A 19,749-nucleotide genomic window follows, 5' to 3' on the forward strand; every position below is an offset into this window, starting at 1 on the left:
GGCCTCCCAAGCTGCTAGGATTACTGACGTGACCAGCTTATTTTTTGAGAGAATATTCTAAAGGTGGTAGCCTTCCTACTTCATCAAGTCAAGAGGAATGTGCTATCTGTTTTTCCTACTTTTAGTGATACTAAGAATAAGGGAATTCAGGATATTAACTTGATCCCATCATTACAAAGTTCCTCATCATTTTTCATCACCTAAAAATTGTTGCATATATTAATAATCTGCCTGGATTCATTATTGTATTATGGGTATAAAATGGTGTTTTCACACTTTCTTCACTTATTAATGGGAATTTTTCAGTATGAAGATCAACTTCCCACCATTATCAGTTATTTGATTACCTTGAACTACATTTTGTGGATTATGGACAGGATAAATGCTTCATTCTCCTCTTTATTTACAAATTTTCAAAAAACCAAGTTGACATCCTTGTAACCTCAGGGTAAACAGTAAAATACTGGGTTTTTTTTTGTCGTTGTTGTTGTTGTTTTTGTTTTGTTTTGCTTTTTGGCATCGTTGGGAATTGAATCCAGGGTATATGGTAGGTAAGAACTCCCTATCACTGATGCATCCAAAGTCTCTGACTTTCATTGTTAAAGTATCATTGATGTGATAAGGTTCATGCCACTGTTATCATATTAATATTTAAATTTCCATCTTAGGGAAGGAAAAAACAGAATGAATCAAAAACTATTACCCTGGGGTTGGGGAGATAGCTCAGTCAGTAGAGTGCTTGCCTTGCGGGCACAAGGCCCTGGGTTCGATCCCCAGCACCCAAAAAAAAAAAAAAAAACCAAAACAAAAAACAAAAAAACTATTACCCTAGGTAAATGTATTATTATACAAATGGTATGCCTCTACTTCATGTACAGAGAAACAAGATGTATCCCATTTGTTTACAATAAAAATAAATTTCAAAAAAATTAATAAATATCCATCTTAAGCCAGTGAGATAACTCTTTGAGATAACTCTTGGACTATTTTTTGTTTGTTTTATGGACTGAACCCAAGGACACTTTTACCACTGAGCCATATCCCCAGCCCATTTTATTCTGAGACAGGGTCTCCCTTTGTTGCCCAGACTGGTCTCAAATTTGTGAACCTCATAGCTCAATCTTTTGAGTATTTAGGATTACACCCGGCTCCTGGATCCTTTTGATACTTCCAATCGAGCCATGATAACAACACTCAAAATATCTTACCTTGCAGTTTAAATTTGCAATTTCTCAATCAAAATTAAGATTAAACATGTTTATATGTTTACTAATCTCTTACAATTCTTTGTGAACTGCCTATTCATTCCCTTGATCTTATTTTCTAATGGGATGCTAATTATTTTTGCTTTCTAAATTTTCATATGCAACAGAAAGTTTAATAATAAAAACTGCAACTTTTTTACATTATGGCTTTTTGCCATGTATAACATTTAATTTTAAACAATACAATCATTTCCTTTATTACTTCTGGGTTAGGATTATAATTTAAAAGGCTTTCTTATTTCAGCATGATAGAAAATTATTGCCTATGCCACGTCTACTTCTATGGTTTCTTTTCTTCATGAATTGCTGACCCAATAAGATATAATTATCCATTTGTAAGTCTATATTTTACTGCTAGAATTTAGGATCTTCAAAGAAACAAACTACTGTACTTACAGTAAGTTTTAGTCCATGGACGTATTAATATGTCACAATACATTCTACTGTCATGTATTATCTAAAAAGAATTTAAAAAAATAAAAAGAACTATGGTACTCATTTATGCCTCCTGTCTGTGGGCCATGTTTTCAAATATATGGTTTGAGGAAGGCAGTGGTGGTGATGAAGAATTGTAAAACCTGTTTCTTCTGCTTTTAAACTAGGACAACTCAGTCCTACTGAACTACTCACTGAAGGAAAAGGGTGATGAAAATAAGGGAGAAATCTTGTGTATTTCACTTATGCTAAACATTATACATTCTAATATTACACAAAGCAGTTAGAACATGTTCTGTGCTTATACACTGCCCTGATATCTCACAACAATTTTTAAGAAACAAGAGGTGGGGGTACAGCGAGTATGGGAATTCAGTTTCCAAGAAGTGATGACTAAATGGAGTTTCAAAAAACAAGTATTAAAGAAAAAACTGATGAAGAGTACTCTACTCTAGTAATGGAGTACAGAATGTACAAAAGGTATAAAGTGAAATTACATGGTCTGTCGAATTACAAGCAGTTTATTATGACTGTTTAGGTCAGTGCTTGGCAATATTAAGTACTATATTAATGGTAGTTATTTTTATGCTGATTATTGGGACATGAAGATAAATGAGGTAAAATTGTAAGCAGGAAGCTAAAATATGCCTGAAAAGCCATGTTAAAGTCTGAATTGTGTCCTAAAGATTATGGGGAACCAATGAAGGATTTCTGAAAATATGATAGCACAATATTTTAAAAAGTGACACTGACAACATGGATCAAAGATTAGAAGAAATACAAGTAGGTAAGAACTGCAAAGAATCTTTAATGATGGTATACGTAGAATAAAAACTTTCATGAAACAGCAAATCTGCAAATATCCTGCAAGACTACTTACCATACTGATCTCTACTAAAAGGCATCAAGTTTAACAGGAATATAGTTAATGCTTTCCATTTTAGTAAAGATCCACATTCAGTGAAGTAAATAATTTTCAACAAAAGTCTTCCAGGGTAATGAAATGCCCCGTGTCCTCTTTTCCTCAAGCAAGAAAAGTTGGTGAAAGCTCATGAACATCCCTCAAGCAACCAGAAAGGTTATTTTCTAATGTCTCCATGATGCTATTTATCCTCCTCCCACCCTTTAATCCTAGAATAATATTTTGGTCATTATTCACTGAAGAATTAAATCTAAACAACTTATCTAGCATTGAGTTCATTTAAATATAATCAGTATTATACAACTGTAAGAATTAGGATTAAAATCAGAATATAAGTAGATGCTAACACACAAGAGGTGAGGGGAAGAACAGAAGTTCAGTGCACCATGTGGAATGAAGGGGAGGACAGGAATAGGAAAGATGGTGGAATGAATCTAACACAGCTTTCCGGTGTACATATATGAATACACCACAGTGAATCTCACCATCATTTACATCCACAAGACAGGGGTCCTAATTAGGGTAAGGTATACTCCATGTTTTTTTTTTTTCATTTGTCAATTTATTTTTTATACTCCATGTTTGTATAAATATGTCAAAAATAGACTCCACTATCATATATAGCTCCAAAGAACAAATAAAGAAAAAAATCAATATAAATTTCATAAAACTGGATAGCACAAAACAAAAACAATGTACAAACTCAGTAATTCAGGAGAAAGAGCCTTTCTAAAGAATTTTAGAATGATTACTTCCTCACCTTTCAAAGCATAACCACTTAAAATTGAAAGTTTAAGTTGGGCACAGCAGCACAACACCTGAGGCAGGAGGATCACAAGTTCAAGGCCAACCTCAGTCACTTAGTGAGGTCCTAAGCAACTTAGCAAAACCCTGTACCAAAATAAAAAAAACAGAAAGGGCTGGGTATGTGGCTCAGTGGTAAAGCACCTCTGGGTTCAGTCTCCAACACCAAAATAAATAAAATAAAATCGAAAGTTTAAAAAATCAAAATAGTTTAGCTTCTTCCCAGATAGTTTCTCCCCATACACTTAGAGAAAGTTTTCAGAAAATGACTATACCATTTCTGATTGTACACTGATTTTTATCTCAAGGTAGAAATGGCTTCAAATAATTTCCCTTTCTGCCAAATTCAAACAGAAATAAGGTTTATTAAAAAATACAAATAGCATACATAATGTAATTCCATTTTTATTCCTACCTTTCTAATCATTCACCCCTCTACCCATCTCTTACCCTCTGCTCATCCTTCTATGTCTGTGCACTGAGTGTCTAGAATGTTAATAATGGTAGTTATCTTTGTACAGGAAATTTGGGATGACTCTTTGCTCTCATTTTATACTATCTTATCCTACAGCACTTTTTTTTTTTTTTAAAGTACTGCTTTAATAAAAACCACCTTTTTAAAAATATCATCTAAAATCCCATAAATGTCAGTCCAAAAACAGACAAAAAGAACATCTTTCCTGTAATTTGGAAATTCTAAGGCTATTACTGATATAAAGACAAAGTCACTGGTAGTCTTTATCATCACTATAATTCATCAACAATTTTTTTTGTTAATTTAGTTTGGTCCTTAGAGGAAATCTTTCTGTTTTATTTACAAACATCAATGCCTTTGTACATTGTTGTTAAAACCCTCACTCAGTTCAAGTTCACCTTAATTCTTTGGACACTCATTAAAAAATCTCATAGTAACAAAGGCTAAAACTAAAGCTGCTGATACTAAGGGTACCCTAGCCAGCCAGGTCTCAGAAATTTCTGCAGGTGCAGCCATACTTTTTACTGACACAGCAGCAATGGTGCAAGCCACATGTGTCCTAAAAATAGAATTCACACTTAATGCCAGGTATGTGGACTATAAGACATGGCTGCCTATGAAGGCACTAGTGCATATAAATTAGCTACAGATTGTGGAACATCTTCTAGAGGGAAAGCTACAGAGCTAGTTTAGGGGTAGTTCTCATCTCAAGTTTCTTACTGGGCACAGGGTCTGCTTCTATGTGGCATGAACTATTTGAGAACTCAACCAGAAGTTAATAAACTTAATGGGGAGATGAGATGAGGATCATGATTCTGTCCTGACCTTTGTGCACTGACAGGTACTGTGACTTTGGAAGGGTTCCAAATTGTTTTGTTTGTTGTTGTTTTATATGATAAACTTCTAAAAGTCGTTCTTCCCTGCCTATAGTATCATTTCATAGTTCAATAACGAATCAACTACTGTAGTAATCTCCTTAGGAAATGTCCAAATAAAAAGCAAACATTTTCCTATTCTGATCCTTTAAAAAAATTTGAGAGACTAAAAACCCCCCACATTACAGTAATTCCTCTGTAGAAAACTGTTTCTAGCTTTACATTTGTTGAAGAACAAATGTCTTAATGCCTTGAACACAAATGACAAACATTTTTTTTATAACTTTTATAGGAGGTAAAACCTATGGCCAACTGCCTGACTGTATTTCCAAAGACATGTTATCTCAGATCTTTTGTCTTTCTGTAATATCTCTGATGGCAAAATGAAAGAAACACATGTACCTGGTAATTCTGGAGTATAATATGCAACAACCCAGTGCAAACACACAAAGTTTTTTTAAAGATTCTAGAAAAAATTTGCATTTGAGTATATAAAATTTTGTCCCAGAATCTTTAAAAATATTTTGAAAAAATTAAAACTTTAAAGTATTTTGAATTCTTACCTATGGCACAAAATTGGCAGTCAAGAAAGATAAAACCATAACTTAATTAAGACCGTCCCTGCACATTATCACATATGCCCAGGAATATGATACCTCAGTTTGAAAAGCATAGTAATTTCACTAATACCACTTGCCTCAAGGCAAATGCAGCAGTTTCCTATCTTGGTCCATGGTCCAAATCTGTTCCCTGTCATGTGCTTCACAGGCTCAGTATAGTCTAAGGAAACCAATTACTGCTATCAGTTGCAAAGATTTGTCTTCCAATCTAAGATTCTTCAGTCATTCACAGAACTTCTAATATGAATGTAGATCAAGATAAACCACTGTGAATCTCCAGCCCAGTTTTCACTGCTGTAATTCTTAAACTCATGAGCATCTTTGGCTTTAAAACAGAATGAATATAGGAGACTATGGAGGCAGAAGGGGAAGACAAAGCAACAGGAGATTCAATTTAAGGGAACAATTTTCCTTAACAGGAGAAAACTGGAAATAAGTTTTTGAGTACAGGTTTAATATTTGTGGAAGATACAACAATTGCAAATACCACTTATTTTTCAAAATGTAAAAAGACTTCAAATTAGTCTTTGAGATTCAAATAATCTATAAGAACTAGAACATATGAACATTTTTCATATGTTATCAGTGAATTGACAACATATGAAAAATGTATTCTGATATGGCAAAGCTGTAATATGTCAGTGCCTACTGCCTCTGGGAGAAGACTTTATTATTATCATAGTTATAGGTTTGTTTGTTTTTTCCACTCCTAATTGTTCCTTCTTCTTTTGGTAGAAGTCAAAACTCATAGTTAGAAGTTTAGGCTCTGAAGACAGATCCTACACAGATACAAATATGGGCCTCACCATTCACTAGCTAAGGTTTACTGATGAGCAGTGCAGGTACGTCTATGTCCTTCATGAAGCATACAGTTCAGTGTCACCTAAATATCTACTTAAAAAGAACTGAGACACTAATTTCTATTCATTCAAAAATGAATTCATCTATCCAACTAGTAATGGAATATCCACTAAATGTCAGACCCTAATAATATAATACCAAACAAGGCAGAAAACAGTCTCTACTATCAAGAGCCTTAATACTTTATGGAGATAACACATAAAATTGGTCACAAACACATAGTTTAAAACCATGAGCCTGAGGATACAGCTCCTCAGTAGAGCGTGCATTTAGCAAATTTAGACCCTGAGTTCTACCTCAAGTATCCATAAAAAGAACAAAAAACAAAATCAAAAAGAAAATCTGTGAAAACGCTATGAAAGAAGAGTATATCCACAGAAGAACTGATCTGATATGATGGACCAGTCTAGGTTCTGTGAAATTATACCTTAATTTTGATCCTATGTTTAGAATTTGGTTCTCTGATAGTTACCTAAAATTACTCCTCCCTTCCTATTTTTCTATTTAGTCAGTCAGGGTCTCACTATGTTGCCTAGGCTGACCTCAAACTTGTGATCCTCCTGGCTCAGCTTCCCAAGCACCCAGGACTATAGCTGTGCACCCAGTTCAATGACTATTTTACAAAAAAGCATGGTGGAAAGCTCAGCATAATTAAGATAGATGCCCAGGCTCACTAAACTGTTTACTAAAATTCCAGCAGACTATTTTTTTTATAATAATTGTCTTTATTAATGTATAATAAAAATGCAGTCATAAAAATGCACAATTAAATGTGATTATTAAAAGTTACAATTTATTTACCCCTACTTTTTCCCCCCAGTGCTAGGAATCAAACCCAAGGTGCTCTACCACTCAGCTATACCCCTGTCCCTCTCTTTTTCTTATGTTGCTATTTAATTAATAACAACCACTACTACAACAATGACAACAAACACTTAGCACCTTACAACCAACTTGAAACAGGTTGTTCAGGAATAATAAGGAAAAAAATCAAGTATACTGGAATGTTTGCTCCATTCTGGTTCATCAGACAAGACAGTAAAAAATACTGGTTTCAAGATGACTTTGAAAATTCACCAGAACTTCTTCCCTACATTGGTTCCTTTGTGATGCATCCTCCTGAGTTCTACCCACAACTACCACAGTAGCAGTCCTGGAATCAGAACCCACACACCATTAAAAAACACCAGATAGGGGCTGGGGAGATAGCTCAGTCGGTAGAGTGCTTGCCTTGCAAGCACAGGGCCCTGGGTTCCATCCCCAGCACCCCAAAAATACCAAAACAAAACAAAAAACACCAGATAGACCCAAAAGTAGAATCAATTGTTGGTGTTCAGGTTGGGGCTTCCAATAAGCCACTCTGGGAAGAAGGTCATCCAGTCACCATACAGTTCACACACACACACACACACACACACACACACACACACACACACACACACACACACACACACACACACACACACACACACACACAGGGTAATCTGTATGAAATGCCAATAGCATTTCTCTTTGACTATGGCATAAATGAGGAACAATGCCAGAAACCCAATGCCAGAAATCCATCCAGGACAACGGTCAGAATTTCCAAAGACGCGATGGTTGGATCGAAATAAAGCCATCTTGCATCGGCTTTGCCATATTCTTTCCATAAGGGAGCAATCAAGCCTTCGCAATCAGCAATATTTCCTATCAAGGATAAGTAGACATAAGGGCCTTCCAACACCAAGTGCACCAGGGCGTCGTAGCAGAACCAGGTCAGCGCGCCCGCGGCCCAGGCGGAGCCCCAGCACCCAGACCGCCGATAGCAGCGCAGCGCACAGCAGCAGCTAGCGGCCCGCCGCCGCCCCCAGCTCCCAGCCGACCTCCTTGCAGCAAGCTACCCGCGTGGGGGGCGCGCGGGGCTCCATAGCAAACTATTTTAAAGAAAGACAAGGTGGGGGATATAATGCAGTTGGTAGAATATTTGCCTCGCATGCACAAGACCCTGAGTTCAATCCCCAGCACCGCAAAAAAAAAAAAAAAAAAGGCTAGGCGATTCTAAAATTCATGTGTAGAACACATGAATTCATGTGTAGAACACACAAGAGTAAAGATGACTGTCCTAACTTGTTTGTTTTAAATATATCTCAATAAAAAGGAAGGTTTAAAAAAATCGTTTCTGGGGCTGGAGTTGTACCTCCGTGGTACAACGCTTGCCTGGCACGTGTGAGACCCTGGGTCCGATCCTCAGTACCACGTACAAATAAAAAAATAGAAGACTCAATGACAACTAAAAAATATTTTTTAAAAATTGCTTGTTTGATCTTGAAAATATGAGAGTAAGAATAACAAAGTATCCACCTTCATGATTCTCCAATGGGAGTGAATGTATATCTATAAATTTATAGAAATATCCAATGCCTTAATATAATTGTTATTTCTTCATTCAGGGCTCCTCTCAATTTCCTGTGTATCAGTTTTCCTAGTTTTTAAAACACTTTACAAATGTGCTATCATTTTAAAAAAACTGAGCCTTTATAAAGCATGTTTAAGTGCATCGAGTAGTCAAAGGGGAATATGAATATTTATATAACTCGAGTTATTGAAAAAATTGTTTTAGTTGAAGATGGACATAATACCTTTATTTTACATGTGATGCCGAGGATCCAACCCACTGCTTCACACATTCGAGGTGAGCTCTACTACTGAGACACAACTCAGAATTTATATAACTTAGAATACTGAGAAACCAAGGTCTATTTTTTTGTTGTTTTCTGAAAACACAAGCTGAAATCCTATCTAGGAAAAAAATCCTTTCTAGCCTCTATTTTTTCCTCCTCCTTTCCCTGGTGAGCAAATTCCAACTAATCTACCTACAGGATTAAAATTTTCCCAAAAATCTGAATTTGTTGCCCCAGCCCCCAACCCCCAAAACACACACACACAATGTCTCCTTTCAGAGCTCTCATTTGATTCCTCATGTAATTAACATCCTTATTTCTCCCATCCATGCAGGCCAGAACAGAGTCTGTTCTGCATACCACTATATCCCTGCATAATGCCTGATAGCTAATAAAAATGTTCATAGAACACTGACCCAATGAATAAATTAAAAATGCAGTAATGCAGTCAGGTCCAATGGTGCACACCTGTAATCTCAGTTACTTGGGAGGCTGAGGTCAAGAGCAGCCTCAGCAACTTAGTAAGACTCTATAATATAATGAAAGAGGATGTAGCTCAGTGGTAGAGTGCCTCTAGGTTCAATCCCCAGTACAACAACAAATTTAAAAATAAAAGTCGAAATTAAAAAAAAGAAAAAAAAAATGCAATCAAACTGAGTCATCCAACCAAGATTGTTCCCAAAGCAAACAAGGGTTTTTCCTTGTTTGAAAATCCATTATAGGTCAATATACCTTTATTTGACAGAGAACATTTTGGATTAGTATCTATGAGTCATTATCTACTTCCTTGTGAACCTGGCTCTCAGAATACAGGATTGACCTCTATGTCATTAGTTTTTACACTTATTCTTCAGCTCTGCTGGTCCCTTTTAATTGGCACTTTCATCCTTATCACCTTTAATCTCTGCTGTGTATTTTACTAAGTGATTCTCCTTTAATTTCTCAGATGTCAAATATAAATAAAATTTAAAATAATGTTCATAAACCACTACCAAGGCAATATGTAATGGTATTATTAGGTGTAGAAACATAACTGCTCAGGGACAGGGGGTTTCAGATCAGAATATAAAAATACATGACTACCAAAAAGCCCAGAACAATTCTTCCCAACCTTCCCAGCTCAGATGTGGCTAAAAACAATAGAAATGTATTATCCTGCAATTCTGATGGCTAAAATATAGTAATCAAGGTACTGGCAAGGCCATGCTCCCTCCAAGGCTCTAGGGAAGAATCCTTTGCCTCTTTCTAGCTTATAGTGGTTGCCAGCAATACTTGGCTTATAGCAGTTTAACTCAACTCCAATCTCTGCCAGTCTTCCCTCTGTGTCTGTATCCAAATTTCTTTCTTCTTATAAGGACTGCTGGATTAGGGCCTGCCCTACTCTAGTATGACCTCAAATTAACTGAACTGCACCTATGAGCAACCTACATTCAGAAAGGTACTAGAGTTAGAGCAACATCTTCTGGGAAGATTCCACTCATAACATAGTCCAAATCAGTCAGTTTCTTCAAAAATTAGACCTATATTCTTATGTATAATATCTATAGGTTTTTGCCTAACTTATACCCACTTCTCTTTCTTAAGTGAATAGCATTAAATTTTCCTTTAGGGAAAAATTAGTTTATTTTGAGGCAAGTTCTCATTAAGTTCCTCAGGCTGGTCTCAAACTTGTGGGGGGTTCAAGTACTCCTCCCACCTCAGCCTTCCAAGTAGTTCGGCATGTGCCATCATGACCAGCTTTAAGAATTAATTCTCTCCCTCCATGCCGTAAGGGCTGGCTGATCTTAAGCCCCTTTTCAAAAGCAGATACTTTTCACTGGTAAAGTCACAGAATCACATTGTACTGACCAGAATAGGCCACATGACCCAAGACTGGCCAACTCCCATCCTCTCAATTTGGCTGGTGCAATAGAGAATGAGATGCATCTCTTTCCAGGATTTTGAACTTTAAGGATGGTAAGTCTTTAACTGCCACTGACGATTCTTACCATTCTATTTGCCAAGAAAGAATCCCAAAAAGGAAATAAATGCTTAAAGATGGAGAAAGGAGACATTCTTGATGACACCAAATTCCTGGATACAGCTATATCTGAACCTGGCTTTACTCTCTGACTTTCCTAGTTCATACACCAACAAAATAATCTTTTTGACTAAAACTAATCTAAGCTGGGTCTCTGCCACTTATTAAAAGATAGATACAGGCAAAATTCTACAAAATGTCATATGGTTAAAAACAGGGCCTCATTTTTTTTTTTTTTTTTCCAGTTATTTTCTCAAACTTAGCAACAGACAGGAAGGAAGAGGTCTGCATCTGTGTCCATGTCCATTCCCTATCCACTGGGTCATTCAACATTCTAGAATCTAAAACTTACAAATTCATTTCTGCTTATTTAACTATAGATCTGTGAGCTCCTGGCAGCAAAATATAAACAATAAAATAAACTGTCAGTTATAAAAACCTAAGCACACATACCTAAAAAGCATTCAAATGCTTTCCCTCAATGACATGCCACATCATCATCCTCCTCAAGGGCACTGACATGCTAACCACTAAAATATTGGCCACAGTGAGGACAAAGTCTATTGAAATATTATTTCTCACAAGTATCACCACAGTGAGGAAATTCATTATCTCATGCTTTAATATGCATGCCTATTACTGTTTATGATCCATATGTTTCTATCTTTAGCACACTGCATCACATTCATAATATGTCAGTAAGTATCCCTGGACATCTAAAAGCAGCATCAACATATAATACAATACCATCTAAGGGGTGTTCAGCTGGGGATGTAACAGTGGCCTTAAGAGTACTTGCTTGCCTACTACGTGCAAAGACCTGGGTTAGATTCCCAGCACCTTCAACAAAAAATAAAATAAAAACAAAAACAAAAAACACCTCTTCCCTCTTCAGGGGCTGCCCACCTCAAACTTTAATAATTTGACTGGAAAAATCTCTGGCCCTTTCCTTATTCCATTTGCTGATACTTCCGAAATCCAAGTAAAGCAGTCCCCTTTTAGCATGGAGATACGTTCTAAGATTCTAATGGATAGCTGAAACTAAGAGATAGTATTAAACCCTATACACAAGAATTGCAATGCTGCAACAGTTGATGAGATTAACCAAGATGGCTATTAAGTGATTAAAAAGCAGATAGTTTAGGGGCTGGGGAGATAGCTCAGCTGGTAGAGTGCTTGCCTCAAGCAAAAGGCCCTGAGTTCGATCCCCAGTACCGCAAAAAAAAAAAAAAAAAAAAAAAAGCAGATAGTTTATGCAGCATAGATACACCACAAAAAAGGGATGATTCACATCCTAGGCAGGACAGAGTAGGATAATGGGAGATTTCATTACTACTCAGAAATACACACAATTTAAACTTACAAATTATTTCTATGATTTTCTATTTTAATATTCCTGGACTGCAGGTAACTGAAATGGTGGAAAGTGAAACTTTAGATAAAGGGGACTATTATAATATACATATTCTTTTTTTGGTTCCAAGGATTGAACCCAAGGGCACTTAAAACCACTGAGTCACAACCCCAGTCCTTTTTATTTTGAGACAAGATCTCACTAGGTTGGACTAACTAGGTTGGACCTAACTAGAGCCTAGTTAGGTTCCTGAGGCTGGTTTCAAACGGCAATCCTCCTGCCTCAGCCTCTTGAGTTGCTGGGATTACAAGCATGTGCATATTCGGAACCAAAAAAGATTACATTTTTAAGTAAACCTAGACGAAATAATGTTTCACCTATTAATTATTAAGATTTAAGTTGGGGACTGTGGTACATACACACTGAAGCAGGCAGATCACCAAGTTCTGAGGCCAGCATTGTAGCTCAGCAGCAGAGTATACCCCTGGGTTCAATCCCCAGTACCTCAAAAGAAAAAAATTAATTAAAAAAAAATAATAAAAGTTCCCAAATCCCAGCCAAGATCTAGGAAAGGATCCTATATTTGAAAATTTATAAATATTTCAATAGTTTTGTTCAAGTTGCCAGTGCTTTGAAACAGTGCTTCAGCAGGTACTGGTACTTTTCTACTTTACTCACTTTCGACAGTCTAATTTTTCATTATTCTGTAGGTGGCAAGATAATCAGCTAAGAGAGAAGCTGGAGTTCGTAAGGCACTAAGGAGTCAAGGTGGTAAACTTCAGGGACTGACCAGAAATACACAAAAGAATTCCCAGTGCTGAAGGTCCAGCTAACACTGAACACCAAATTTATAGTAGCATCATTTCACACAACTGGTTAGCCAAATTAAAATAACAGTCACATGATAAGGTTATTATTAAGACTGAATTACATGTAATAAGGCTGGGGATGCAGCTCAGTAGCAGAGTGCCTGCCTAGTAACTGTAAGGACCTGAGTTCAATCTCAAGCACCACAAAAATAAACAAATAAATTATATGTAATAACAAATGTACAACATGTGAGATAATGGCATACTGGAATTTAAAACTTCAACAGTAATAAAAAGGTACAGAGGATGCTTTGGGAATGAACATGTATTCTACTTTACTTCAAAAATATTCTGTTTAGACTCTTCACTTACTTAATCATGTTTGTTGACCTGATGATATAACCAACAGAACACTGGTTCTTTGTTTAATATCTTGTGAGACAGAAATAACCAAAATTAAAATGAACACCCACATGTGCAATGTGTGTGGGTATTTTTAATCTCACTTAGTACTCAGAGGTACCTGAATTATTCACTAAAAAAAAAAAGAGAGAGAGAGAAATGCCTGGTAGTATAGTGGTGAGACTATATTTTTTACTTACTAAATTTAGTAGCTCCTCCTCCCATGTTGATCCTAAGTAGACTCCTTTCTGATATAGTACTAGTCCAGGTGAACCATCCTTTCCCATTTCCCCATGGCCAAAGAATTTGTTTTTCACAGTGTCTGCCTATAGCTTATTAGCTATTCTTTCTTTCTTTCTTTCTTTTTTTTTTTTTTTTTTTTGTTCATTTTACAGAGGTACAATTTTTCTAGGAAAAAAAAAAAAAAAGTATTAAAAACACCAATAGGCCAAGTACAGTGGCACATGCCAGTAATACCAGTTACTCAGGTTGAAGCAGGAGTATCACAAGTTCTAAGGCAGCCTGGACAACTAATTGTAAGACCCTGTCTCAAAAAATAAAAAGAGCCAACTCAATGGTAGGCTCCCCCTAGATTCAATCCCCAGTACCATGAAGAAACAAACAAGCAAACAAAACACTAACAGTCAAAAGTTTTGATTTCAAGAGATAAAACAACATAAATGGGCATGAGCAAAAAAGCATAGTTATTTGCTCAAATAGTTTTTTTTAGAGCTCCCTTCATTCACCACTGGATCCAAGTGCATAGGAATAGTTCGCTCCCCCATCCATCACTCCCCATGTCTCATACAACAGCACAGAGCTTCCCTCAGAGACAGGCTCCTCCCACATGGCGGCTGCTTCCCATTTAAAGGCTATTAGGTTTAGCTACCCCAGAGAAAAGAGATCTTTTTTCCAAGAACTCCATCAACCAAAGTCTCAGGGCTGGTCCCTGAACCACGGTGTTCGACGAATGGCCATCAGTTTCAAGAGTGTATCTGTCTCATGCAAATGATATGGAACTAAAGGTGGCAGAAACAATGGCTCTCTAAAGGAAAACCGAGAAGCTACTACAACAAGAGGAAAAGATCTTGGGAGAACAGAACAAGATATTCAGTATAGAAGCCAATAAAAAACAGATAAAAATTTTCCCCAAAATAAGAAAGAAAAACTGGGGGAAAACTAAAAACACCATTTACATGATTACAACCATGTGAAAGCATCTAAACTCTGAAGTCAGAAAGGCCTAGATTCAAAAATCACCAGTTCGGTCACATCTGTGAATTATTAATCCTTCTAAGTCTCCGTTCCTTCCTAAGTAAATAAAAAGGATACCATACTCTTTCCAGGTTTACTATACAAATTAAATGAGAAAATATGTTCCCAAGTGCATACCTGATCAACACCTTGTCATGAACATAAAAGAAAGCTAATGCTTTCTGAAATAAATTGCAAAAGGTCCCAATTCTCCATCCCTCAATGTTATCCAGGCCCTTTGACATGTAACTTCATAATACCCTCCCACCAGAATTGTGGGCTCAATGGTGAGATTTGCTTTAGGTCAATGAGATATTAGCAGATGATTATACAAGCAGAAACTTTTAAAAGTGCTTCCTTATTTCTGCTTGTTTTGTGTACTTCCGCTATGCATAACAGGCCCAAACTTATTCTACTAAAGACTGAGAAGCATGGTACAGGTCCTAGTTGCAGGGCTGGGAATATAGCTCAGTTGGTAGAGTGCTTTGCCTTGCAAGTACAAGGTCCTGGGTTCAGTCCCAGTACGGCAGGGAAAAAAAAAAAAAAAAGAAAGAGAGAGAGGGAAAAGTAGAGAGAGAGAGGTCCTAGTTGCTCCAATCACCCCAATTTAAGTGAATTTATATCAACCAATTCACCCCAACATGGAGCAATTTCAGTCAAGATCAACAGAACTGACTGACTAGTCAACACACAGCTAACTATATGAGCGAGCCCAGCCCAGATCAGCTGAACCCTAGACTTGTGAGTTCAATAAATACTTCTACTTATATGTCACTCTGATCTTGTGACTGTTTGACATACAACATTATTGTGGCAACAAATAACTGAAACACGGGCTGGGGATATAGCTCAGTTGGTAGAGTGCCTGCCTTGCAAGCAAAAGGCCCTGGGTTCAATCCCTAGCACCGCAAAAATAATAATAATAATAATAATAATTGAAACACCATCTTATGAAAAGGTCGAAAGAGAAAACTTTATACTTCCTTTTATGATATTAAAGGTAACTTTAACAATATTAACAAAACAAAGTTTATTTCTATTATCATTATAAATGTACTACCCAAGCATATTTTTAAACTCTGAGAATAGAAGTAATTCTTACCTGTAAGAAAGACTGCATAGCTTAAATTTTTTTTAAAGTCATGGACAAAAGACAAAAACCAAAAGAGACAAAATGGTCTCCATTTTAGCAAAATAAAATTTTTACTGAAGCAATGTAAATAATGATGCAAAGAGAGTCAAAGATATTTACTGAAAAAAACACTTGATCCCAGTGCAGTGGCATACGCCTATAATCTCAGCAGCTTAGGAGGTTGAGGCAGGAGGATCCAGAGTTCAAAGCTAGTCTCAGAAAGAGCGTGGCACTAAGCAATTCAGTGAGACCCTGTCTCTAATTAAAATGCATAATAAGGATGGGGATGTGGTTCAGTGGTCAAGTGCCCGAGTTCAATCCCCAGAACCAAAAAATAAAAATAAAATAAGGGATAAGTTCCTGACATAAGAAGAAGGGGGCCAAAGAGAATATTATCTTTTAGATAAGACTGTACATTTGTAACCATAAGCCTTTGAAATTGTTTTCACTAGATATGTGTCATTCCAGTTCTCTTATAAGTCTATTTATTTTAACATGCCAGACTCTACTTTCATAAATATACAGTAAAAGGCTATATACATAGTATGTATACACACTAAAAAAACCTGGTCACACACGTCTCAGAAAGAAAACAGCTTTATCACTAAATGCTGTTTTTCTTTTTAAAAAATTACAACAAAATTTTAAAACCTCTCAAAAATTGTTGGAAAATCATATTATTTTATCCTAAAGTACTATCTTTCCAGAAGAGAAACTAGAACTAGACAATTTAACATTAAGTACCATAAAAACATTATTGCTAAAAATAACCATAAAGTTTCCAATAGGTAAATAAAATGTTAGTACACTGACCAGTGAACATTGGTGACATAACAAAAATCATTGTTAGAAGATAAATTAGTTTCATTAAACACACAGAAAAATGACGATTTGAAAGGGGTTTTTTTTTTCAGTAACTCTTACCAAAGATTTATGAACTTCTTAATGTCCATCCATGATTAAAGTATCATTTTATTGCGATTTATATGTTAAACTTTGCCAAGTTTCCTTACTAGCTAAGTGATAATTTGAATCTCACACGAGATTAGTATTTATATCATTAATCATCCAACAAAAAAGCCACATATCAACATAGGAAAACAAACACATTATCTCTCATTTTTTATTCTTAGTAAAAGCAAGGATTTTTTTTTTTTTTTTTTAAAGGGATTGACCCCAGGGCCGCATAATCACTGAGCCACATTTCTAGCCCTTTTTATTTTTTATTTAGAGACAAGAGTCTCACTGAGTTGCTTAGGGCCTTGCTAGGTTGCTGAGACTGGCTTCGAACTTGTGATCCTCCTGTCTCAGCCTCCAGGGTCACTGGGCTTATTGCAGGCAAGCACTACTACACCTGGCTCTCCCATTTAATTTTGATGGGAATTTCTTCCTATTACCTTTGTCACATCTTCCAGTGATACATGAATTACCAAAACAATGTATCATTTTCAAAAATTTGCCAAATCTCATGGCAGGCATGGTGGCAGCATTCCTGTAATCCCAGTGGCTCGGGAGGCTGAGGCAGGAGAATCCCCAATTCAAAGCCAGCCTCAGCAACTTAGGGAGGCCCTAAACTTAGCAAGACACTGCCTCAAAATTTAAAAAAATTAAAAAGGGCTAGCAGGGCATAGTAGCACACATACATAATTCCAACAGTTCGGGAGGCTAAGGCAGAAGGATCTCAAGTTCAAAGTCAGCCTCAGCAAAAGTAAGGTGCTAAGCAACTCAGTGAGACTGTCTCTAAATAAAATACAAAATAGGCTGAGGATGTCGCTCAGTGGCCAAGTTCCCCTGAGTTCAACCCCGGTACCACACATACAAAATAATAATGATAATAATGATGATGATAATAAAAATAATATAAATAAATAAATAAATAAAAGGGTTGAGGATTTGGCTCAGTGGTTAAGCGCCCCAGGTCAATCCGCAATACCAAAAAATAAATAAATAGACCCAAATCTCTTCTTAACCCTTCTCAGCAACTTCCCTTGCTATCAGACACTTTAAAATATTTATTGCCAACTGCACCAAAGGTAAATTACCATTAGGAGGTTTAGAAGTAAGAAGGCATTTGGCTAAGATCAGAAATCCTGACTCCTATTCTCAATCTGCTTGACCCATTGCAACAACCTCATCCTTGGATGTTTCTGGTAAAGATATGACTACAGGTAAAGGCCAAGTATCTACCACACTGTTACTTCATTGCCTTTGTTACAAACTCCACATCCCCAGTCCTTTTTCATTTTACTTTGAGACAGAATCTCACAAGTTACCCAAACTGACCTCCAACTTGCCATCTTTCTGCCTCAGTGTCCCAGGTAGCTGGTATGACAGTTGTGTATCACTACACCCAGCTATGCTAGCTTTTAAGAAACATTACTAGAAAATAAAAGCAAAAACTTGTCTTCTCCATATTTAAATAATGTCTCATGTATTTCTTTAAATTTGTGAACCACTTGGGATAGGACCTGGGAAAGAGAAGATACCAAATGAGAAGCTGCAAAAAAGATCCAATAATAAACACCGTGTTTAGGATTTGCTTCAAATAATGCAGTGGGAATGACACAAGAATGGCCACTGGTTGATGTAGCTGCCTGTTCCATAGTACTATTCTTCTATTTTTATGTATGTCTGAACTTTCCCAAAATGAGATTTCTTTTTTAAATTCCTTTCCCTTTAGTTGACATGGTTGGACAAGAAAGATCTAGCATCCTTCCAGCTTTGATAAACAATGAATAAAAAATGTGGAAAAAAAGGTAAAAGAAAACAGAAGAATCAATGGTAGAAATAAAAGATAAATACCTACAAATGATCTAGAAAACACCTGTACTAACTTGAAAGAAGAAGAGAAAGTATCTAGATCAAAATAAACAAAATTTGCTGGCTATGAGGTGCCTATGCCATGCCTTGCCTTAATCCCAGCTGTTTGGGAGGCCAAGGAGGAAGGACAGCAAACTCAATGCCAGCCTGAGCAACTTAGCATATCCTGTCTCAAAAACAAATTTAAAAAGGGCTGGGAACGTACCTCAGAGGTGTAAAGCACCCCTGGGTACACTCTTGAGGGTATGTCTATATTTATTTATATATATATGTTTATATATAAATTCCACAAATTCCCATGCATTAGGAAGAATTTTTTTTAAATGTGAAAAATAAGGCAGCATCGAATTGCATGTCTTAACAAATTCAACAATTCCTTCCTGTGGGCTAAGAATATAGCTCAGTGGTATAGTACTCACGTAGTATGCACAAAGCTCTAGGTTCAATCCCTAGCACCACTAAATAAATCTTTTTTTTTTTTTTTTTTTTAAATAAACCACTCACTCTAAATATACCAGTGGAGTCCTATTACTTAAAACTGATAAGAATGTTATCAAATGAAACACATTCTTTGGGTAAAATCACATTTTTATAAGTAAGACTTTACCAAATAAGATCCAATACACCCTTACAGAATCATTTTTTTAATTGGCACATTATAATTACACAAAATTTATTTATTGATTTATTTTGCAGTACTGGAGACTGAACCCAGGGGCACTCTTAGCATGATCTATATCTCTGGCCCTTTTATTTAAGACAGGGTCTCTCTAAGTTGCCAAACAGATCATTTTAATATTAGCTTCCCTTCCCCTTATATGTGAGTTTAGAAGAGGTAAAACATATTTTTACTCTCGGCAAATCTCTAAAAAGTCAACTACTAAAACAAATGCATCTGATAATCATTTATTAATAATGATAAAATGATTCCGATTTTATGAAAAATGAGCTTATCATGAGGTTGTCTTGTTCTTACAATCAATATCCTGAATTATAGTAATTTTGTTGCAATAAGGGCACTTTTACACCTGTAGTTTC

At 36.3% G+C, this 19,749-nt stretch overlaps 1 protein-coding gene and 1 pseudogene across 20 annotated transcripts in view; both read right to left on the bottom strand.

The window, feature by feature from the left end:
- LCOR (ligand dependent nuclear receptor corepressor) overlaps window positions 1-19,749 on the bottom strand; it is a 136,963-nt gene that overhangs the window by 109,739 nt on the left and 7,475 nt on the right. The gene's annotated exons all lie outside the window — the stretch shown is intronic.
- LOC306660207 (emopamil-binding protein-like) lies at window positions 3,801-8,314 on the bottom strand (annotated as a pseudogene). The gene is made up of 2 exons: window positions 7,734-8,314; window positions 3,801-7,655 (listed from the first exon to the last, which is right to left on the bottom strand). The product of its transcript is annotated as an emopamil-binding protein-like (transcript).

Source organism: Sciurus vulgaris (genome assembly GCF_902686455.1).
Source record: "Sciurus vulgaris genome assembly, chromosome: 4".
Lineage (NCBI taxonomy): Eukaryota > Metazoa > Chordata > Mammalia > Rodentia > Sciuridae > Sciurus > Sciurus vulgaris.